Raw genomic sequence first — 8,948 nt, forward strand, 5'->3', positions numbered from 1 at the left:
ACTGAAGTGTACCTTGTTTTGGCTCAAATGTCACAATGACTGAAGAACAATTCAAAAGAATGCCTCATGAACAACTGTTAGACATCTACAATAGAGAGCAAAGATTGTATTTGGAAACTCAGAGAAAACTGTAAGAAGACAAAAGGAGGATGGAGGAAGAGGTAGAGCAGAGATGATGAGTGGTGAATTAGACTTGCATGATAATCAAGACAGAAACCAAATGGCTGGGTAGCAAAGGAATGACCTCTCCAAATTTATTAAGGAACAATCTGAGAAAGGATTTCCTTTTCTCAAGCAGAAGAGGAGAGAGGTCCATAGCCAAGCAGAGAGGGAAAGAAGACTTAAAAGGATAAATGAAGTACATACTTTAGAGCTCTCCCTGTTTGATACAATGAAAAGAAAAACTCAAGAAAGCAGCTCAAGTGGAAAGAGGAAGACATTAAAGGAGTGCTTAGCTATGAGGAGGGAGATGCTTGAGCCAAACTCCCAGGTGCAACAGAATGGAAAAATAGCTCACCTTACCTACAACAAAGAAAATGAATCGGTATCACTAAGAAACGCTTCATGAGGAACTATAGCCGTGGTCATGTATGATGAAGATCTACATTTCATACATGTCCAAGACCTTCAAGACATAATTAAGGCTGAGTTCCCAATAGATTCAGAAGATGGAGTTGAGTTTGATATGTTCAAGCAAAAGGCTGGCTTTGTCAAGCTGAAGAAAGAAAAATCAATAGCAAGGAGCCAAAGGAGGAGATAACCGAATGGAGCTGAAGGATGATATTTTTATTTCTGTTTATCTTTGTATTTGTGTTTGTATTTTGATATGTAAAAATTTGATGTGTAATGCCCAAGAGGCAGAATTCCTTTTATGTAATGAAATGACATGTTCTTAAAATGATTATCTTAGATATTTGATACATGTGCAACTCTGTGCAGGTGTGTTTTGATGCATCTGAGCTTGTTCCAATCTAGGGGGAGATTGTTGGATAGGATATGTGATAAGGAAGATTGGAATCTTCTCAACCTCCTCTGGGAAACGGCTAAGTATTGAATTCGAGCAAGCTAAGACTATCGAGCAAGGTTTACTACTTCGAGCAAGGTCTTCAGAACCATTTATGGTTAATTCTTTGAAGTGTTAAAGCTTCGAGCAAGCTACACTTCAACGAGCAATCGTTTTCTTCTATCGAGTATGGATTGCAGATCGAGCAAACAACTTGATCATTCAAGTTTTAACCAAGTGATACGAGCACAGGATGTCCGAGCACAAGGTGACGAGCATGGATGCAATAAGAAGATGTCATATGCTCCAAGCATGGACTACGAGCATGGTTCAATCTCCCGAGCAAGATTTACATCCGAGCATGCTAAATATTGTTGAATAAGTCTAAGACAAGATTGAAGACATCAAGAAGAATGGGCGTGCTCGATGGACTAGTTCAAGCAAAGCAAGGATTGGTCAAGAGGAATGAAGCTTGCTAGAGGAGAATATTTTCACTGTAAAATATTCTAAGTAAAGTATGCTCGAACACACTCATCGAGCATACCTTGCATACTGAGTCTGCTCGAGCAAGAGACAAATCATGCTCGAAGACTCTTACACTTGTATTTGATTTTGTCAATCATTATGTAATAATTAGGGATTCTAGAAGGAATGTCAGGGTCTATAAATAGGGTCCTAGGTTTCCATTTTAGGAGAGGCAGACGCACGCAGGCACGGAATACGAGAAGCATTCCAAACGAATATTCTATTTGTTTCCTCGTACCGCCGCCGCCCTCCTTCACGAAACCGTAGACATTCCTTTCACTGTTCCATTAATGATAAATTAAATATAGTGAATCTTTATTTTTGAATCGAGCCTACTAAGTATTATTGTTGTTTCGTTATTGTGTTTATTATATCACACCTTCGTTCCCATCCGTTGGATATCCTGATTCCGTCGGGATATTCAATAGGCCTTTAGGTTATTGAGTCTGTGTGTTCTTGTCAACCTTATTAAGGTTTGCACCAGATTCTCGGTCCTGACATTACATTATTATTATTATTATTATTATTATTATTATTGTAACTGATTATTTTTAACGGCTTTAACTTCTATACATCAGTCTTTGATGGGGTTCGAACCCTTAAGCAACACCAAAGTAACCCCTTAAATTGTAATTGATTATTCTTAGGCTGTGTATTGTGGTTTAAGTACAATGGACTAGTTAAAACGTAACGTCAGCACCACGTAGACGCTGTAATTTTAAATAACGTGTGCTTTAACAAGCGTGATATGGGATGAAGCTCCCTCAATCGTTACCCAACCAAAATTTTTAATTCATTTCTATATTTAAAAGTGGAAATATTAAATAAAAAAATAACATACTAAAATATTAAATAAAAATAACTTACTACTTAAACTAAATTACCATAAAAAAAACTACAAACCACATTTAAATAAAAAAAACATACTACAATTAGAAAATAATAAAAAAACCTACTATGTTGCAATATTTAGCTCATATTTCATTTTTCCGAGAGCTACTTTGTCCATGTGGGAAAGGATGTCTTATCCAGAAAGTGGCGCGAGATGGCCTTAATATTCATCGATCATTTTACAAATGCCCTGGTTCTCGAAAGGTAAGCTTTGTAACGACTTTTGTATACTTTTTTTTAATGATATATTATTAACGATTATTATTTGATAGGGAAATGATGTCATTGATTGCAAGTTCTTCTCATCTGAGGATGAACTCAAGACGTGTGAATGTAATCGTGGCTTTTGCCGCAACGTTTTTTCTGGTAACGCAAAATATTGGTCTTGTTGTCTGAAGGTGAGAATCTTAAGGGCAAAATATTGGTCTTGTTTGTTTATAGAGTTGTACTAAGTCCATGTGTGTATGGGCAAGAACCTGATTCTTGCGGTTTCTTTGAGATGATCACGTCAAACTGGCGATCACCTTCGAGGTCCACTCCCCGATCTTAGTTTTCGAGGTCCACTCCCTGATCTCAGTCTTCCCGGTCTCAGTCTTCTAGTGGCCATGGAAAAAGGGGCAATTTGATGAGTAGTAGTGAGCTACTTTCACGATCTCTCGAACTGGCTCAATCAAATAGTGATGCCTTTGTTTCTCTTATTCAAGAATTTGCTGGCTGTCAACTGGAGGGTAGGGATAGGGAATAGTATTTGATGCTCAATTTCCATTGCAATGCTATATAGATTTTGTTGCAAATTGAAAAGTAAACCATGTGTTGTATATGTTGTTTCTGGAAGTCATATAAACATTGCATGGATCTGCAAAAATTTGATTAACTCTATTCTGATCTCACTCACTCAACAAAGTTATCTAGGATCAAAGGCCAAACACATACATCATCATGATTATTAAAAAACTAGATACTTACCTGTTAAAAGAAAAAACAATTCAAAATTTATATTATACAACTATTAAACTAAAATATTCATGATAATGCTTGATCACCTCATGGCAGAATCTATGAAACCCTATCTCGTAGACCTTCTTCTGTTCTATCCATTTCGAATCAAATCAATTGCATTAGGTCCCTTCCGAGTTAGGAATGACAAAAAACTAGGAGTTTATGGAGGTAGAGTGGCAGATCTTCTTGCAGAAAAAGGGAGTTTGAGCATTTACTCACTTGTTAGTTTGATCGAGTTAAGTGGTAGGATGTCGGGTCGTGTATCTCAAACGCTACCTACAGTATTTAAATGAGTTCGTATAAATTTCTATAAAAAAACATCATCATCATCATCATCGTACTCAGTATATCCCACCAGTAACAATGCTATGGTAGGGTCTGAGGAGGGTAAGATGTAGACAGCCTTACCTCTATCCCATAGGGATATAGAGACTGCTTCCGGTGAGACCCCCTCGTAGACCTTCTTCTGTTCTATCCATTTCGAATCAAATCAATTGCATTAGGTCCCTTCCGAGTTAGGAATGACAAAAAACTAGGAGTTTATGGAGGTAGAGTGGCAGATCTTCTTGCAGAAAAAGGGAGTTTGAGCATTTACTCACTTGTTAGTTTGATCGAGTTAAGTGGTAGGATGTCGGGTCGTGTATCTCAAACGCTACCTACAGTATTTAAATGAGTTCGTATAAATTTCTATAAAAAAACATCATCATCATCATCATCGTACTCAGTATATCCCACCAGTAACAATGCTATGGTAGGGTCTGAGGAGGGTAAGATGTAGACAGCCTTACCTCTATCCCACCAGTAACAATTTCTATAAAAAAACAATATATATATATATATATATATATATAAATGTTTTTCGTGTTTGGTTGTGTCAAATTTAGTGATGTGGTTATTGCCTCGGCTTAAAAATAGGTAACTTTTAAGCCGTAACCTACGTGTGCATACGCATGAATTTAAATTCATAGTATTGAGTATTTGTTAGGTTAGTCTTTTTCATGTTTCGGGTTTGAATGAAATAGTTACTGATGATCTCTAACCTAATTGACGTACGCATGTACAAGATTGTAGAACAAACTAGAGGAGGGTACAAGGGTAATTTTTTATGGTTTGGGTATAAATATTATTGACTAGAAGGGTGCCCGCGCGATGCGGTGGGGAACACAACGATTTTTTTTATAGATTTGATTTTTAGTTAATTCGGTCATTGGTTACTTTCGTTCGATTTCGTTTGCTTTCGGTTAATAATTCAATTTCGTTTAAACTTAAAAAACTATTGCATTACTATACTTAAATCAAAAAGAATAAAATGCTCATTTTTATGATGTTGGTTTTTGTTTAATTATTAATGTATAAAAAAGTTATAACTGTTTAAAAATCATGGGGTACTTGGTTAAAAATAAGGGGCTAAAGTGTAAGTATGAATTAATTAACCTGAATATGGTTAAAGATGAGGAAATTAAAGTGTAATTAAGATGAAGGGTTAAAGTGTAATTAGTGTTTGAAAGACTAATTTACCCCTCGATCAACTTTAAGATGCATCAAAGCTTGTACTATGTGAAGTAAAATTTGTACCTCTTAATTTTTAAGTAGCACCTCTAGTTTCTTTTACAATATAGTATAGATTTCTATGAGCGAATATATATGTAATTAAAGAGGTTACTAAGGAGATATATGTAAATCCCCCTTAAAAAAGTGTTTGGATAATGATTTGTTGTGAAAGGAAAATGAGATAATTACAACAAGTCACAAGTTACAACTTGGTTCAATAGCCAAAGCCGGTCGCCTCAACCTCACACCTCAGTCACCATCTTAATCGCCGGTCACCTCCAGTCACAGAGAGTAGGTTTCTTTTGAGTTTCAATTACCTTCACTCGGTCTCTCCTACTCCTAGGATAAACTTATGTGTGTTAATTTTTGAAAGTAGATTGATTATGTTGAAATTGAATTTGTCAGAAACTTAAATTAGGTGCTTATTTGCTGATTTGTTAGAAACATAAATTAGATGTTAATTCGCTAAAAGTGAACTCTCCAAATTATGCATATGCGTATCAGTTGAAGCACGAATTGAGTGATTAGGGCTCAAGTCAATTATGTAGTGTTCAAGTTTAGACCCAAATTATGCATATGTATTTCTTCACTACTTCAATTGTCTCATTGTTGTTTTAGCCATTTTTTTTCTGTAATTTGACACCTATATATCTACATATTAGTTTATGCAAAAGGCATGGAATGATTTTGCAAATTTACTCCACACACCCTAGGTAACAGTAATAAATCATAAAAATAGGGTTTATAAAATTTAATACATTCGATTACTAAATATATAAAAATACTATACGTTATTAGTTATTAACAAATAATGATGATGGTGATTATGAATCATCGTAGAAGTTAGTGGCTATTAACACATATGTTATGAGTAATTATTAGAACATCAATTTAAAACATCATACTAATGTATGATTTTGTATATTCTTAAACTATATGAAACAACCCTAAAAATAGGAAAATAAACCTTTTATTCTGACTTGGTTTCCTTGGGTAAACATCATACACACCCTAGGAAACACTAATGAGTCGAAGTTGGAAATCATTCTACCCTTGTAGGAAGTGATGGCAACATAAAAAAAAAAGTCTACGTAGACACTATAACATTAAGTTGATGCTGACAGCAACCGTTTTCCTATTGAGGGGGAAGAGTGTCATTAAATGGTACTACATAAATAAATGTTGGAATTGTCTTCGCAAACCGTTCTCTAAGACTTCTATTAGTCGACTTTTGTCAAAAGATTTGTCTTGATCGAATCTGTCATTTACTTACTAGTGCCTCAATATCAATAAGAGATCGGTCCATCGCATAAAAGACCATCTTGTTTATCTGTTCCATGAAAACATATGTTTCTTAATCAATTTTCTGTTGGAAAATATAATCGCATCACAGTAACAATTGAAGGTTCAATTTTCATTACCTCAAGTTTGTCTTCTCTAACCTTGTTCGATACTGGAAGCTCACGAATCTCCTTTTTTAGTCTCATGCATTCTTTTATGTTCTCTGGAGAAACAAAGTCTACTGCAACTTTTGTACACAACAGCATAAAAAAAAACCCAATAAATATTGTAACCTTAGGCCTCAGAAAGTTTATCATGGTGGTGTGGGTTCAGAGGTGAGTCTAAAAAAATGAAAAAAAATAACTTAGTTTAAGATTTCGCACTTGGTGTGGACATCCGGCAGGAATAAAAACAGCCTCTCCCAGGCATTGTTCAAATGTCCATGGTTCCACATCTCATCACGTGTTAGTGTATCACATGTTACAAAAACTTATGACAAAAATCAGCTTTCATGTTAGTCATTTAGCTAAAATACTAGCATTTGGAATAGTACAGACCATAATCCTGTCTTAGCTTACTTTTATGCTTCGATGTCAAGTAAAATGTTTGATCATGAATAGGATTGCAAACCTACACAAATCGCTCAAGCATCATTCAGAATAGTGGAGAAATAAGTATAATAGATACTGTAGTAAAATGTTAGTAAACATACATCCACATCGCGTACACCAAATTCTTTTGAGTGCTTCCGTAGATAAGAATTTATTTTATCAGCATCTTCCCTCCGGAATATGTCCCAAAGAGCACCAAATGTTTCCCTTATATCTCCTCTGTATCTGGAATACTCACTATCACCATTATCTCTTTTGAGCTGCTACTCATCACTAACTGTCACTTTCGTGATGTGTGTCAATATATTTACCTAAAAATTTACACTCGTCAAAATTTAAACTAACGGTATAAATATGCTAATTCAGGATTGAACTAATACCGCATTAGACATATCACATTGGAGGTTGGTCACGGAATTGCCTCCTCCAAGTTCTTGAACCATTCCAGATGCAATATATGCTTTCGGACCCAAATCAGGTTTAAATGAGATGGTGGTAACTTTACAAAAAGATTCAGAAAACCTGCTTTTGGGTCAGTGTATTCTCTGAAAGGCAATATTCTGATGAACTCATCAAAATAGCATGGCAAAATTTCTTCAAACGAGCCATTTGGGGGAAAATCCTTTAATTTAAGCATCTGCGGAGATTTTTGGGTCAGTGTAGGAGATTTTTTTCCTCCAGTGTAACAATTGATAAACTCTTCAATATCAATCTCAACCTGCATATTACGGTCAATTATAATGCAATTGACAAGAAACAATTATCAAAATATGAACTTGAACATTAAAGAAACAGAATTACCTCATCCCCGGTAATGCAATAAATGACTGAGACCTTTGACATATTTGAACTGCCATTAGACAATGCACCCAACATCGACATCGGCTCCCAACTTATACCACAACTATGATCTAAAACATCCTTGATAACTATTGGCTCACCTCTCGTCAAATGGTAACAAAAGCGGATAAAATCATCTTCCGTCAAGGCATCTTTGGATGAACAATATAGGTAATTATCATCTGATGTTTGCCTATTAGATGCCCTGAGGTTATAATCACCACTTGTTTTAGACATGTCATGTTTATTCTCAGGCAAACCGAATGTATTCGGTATATGTTCTGCTTTTGCTTCCAAATCTGAGATCCATGTTTCTAATAAGATATGCCAGAGATTTAATAAACTTTTATGTTTATGTATCCCTTTACCAAGACAAAATACATTCCATTTTTATTAGTTGTCAGATCGGCACAACCGGTTGAAGAACTTTTTATGGGTTTCTTGGACTTTTGTACTTATTGGCAACAGGTCAAACATATATCAATGTCATCGCATATTGAGCATTGTCAATGAAGATCAAAGATTGATGTTGAGTAGCGGTTATTGGTTAAAATAAAGTTATGGAAATATAATAAGATATTGAAAAGGATGCAGTTAGCATGCAAAGCTACTAATAAGAAATTTACCAATAGAGGCGTACAACCGTCATACTCTAGAGTCGAAATCCCTAGGGTCGACATCCCAAAACAGTAAAAGGAACATTCATTAGATTAATAAGAATCCTGGACAAATTAAATCTTCATCATCAGTGTTGCTTCTCTTTATGTGTTGCTTCTCTACTTGCGTCTCTTCCTTTCGATCTTCTTGTTCAATATTATAATCTTCATGATCAGTCAATTTTCCTTCCAAACTAGAAGCCTCTTGATGTGCTTCATCATGTTTCAAAGGCGATCTGTTTGCTTCTTTAACCAGTTGAGAGTCGCCCATCGTTGCTGCATGAGCATGTGTTTGTTACTTTGTTGTTATGAGAAAGAATTTCTTTAACCATACATTATCAAAATCAGAGTTCTTATGCATGCCCATCAGTTGATGAAGAAGATACTTTCTCTCCCTCAGTTGTAATTCATGTAGTTTCTCGTGGTTCTTCATTATTTCATTTATCTTAATTAGTTCATCCTAGTAACAAAACAACAAATTGAATGTGGAATCTAAGAAAATAAAGGTGTATAACTAAGCTTCTTACAATTAGCTAGTTGAAATTTCCGTTATCAAGTGCACAAACACAAATTTGTAAAAAATCTTTTTAA

General features: G+C 35.2%; 1 pseudogene; it reads right to left on the reverse strand.

Moving 5' to 3' along the window:
• Nucleotides 1–3,373: 3,373 nt before the first annotated feature.
• Nucleotides 3,374–8,628, reverse strand: LOC143535536 (lysine-specific demethylase JMJ26-like; annotated as a pseudogene).
• Between the last annotated feature and the right edge of the window lie 320 nt (nucleotides 8,629–8,948).

This window comes from Bidens hawaiensis, unplaced genomic scaffold (assembly GCF_021521415.1).
Source record: "Bidens hawaiensis isolate Kalapana, Puna unplaced genomic scaffold, B.hawaiensis_p1.1 tig00010563_1, whole genome shotgun sequence".
Lineage (NCBI taxonomy): Eukaryota > Viridiplantae > Streptophyta > Magnoliopsida > Asterales > Asteraceae > Bidens > Bidens hawaiensis.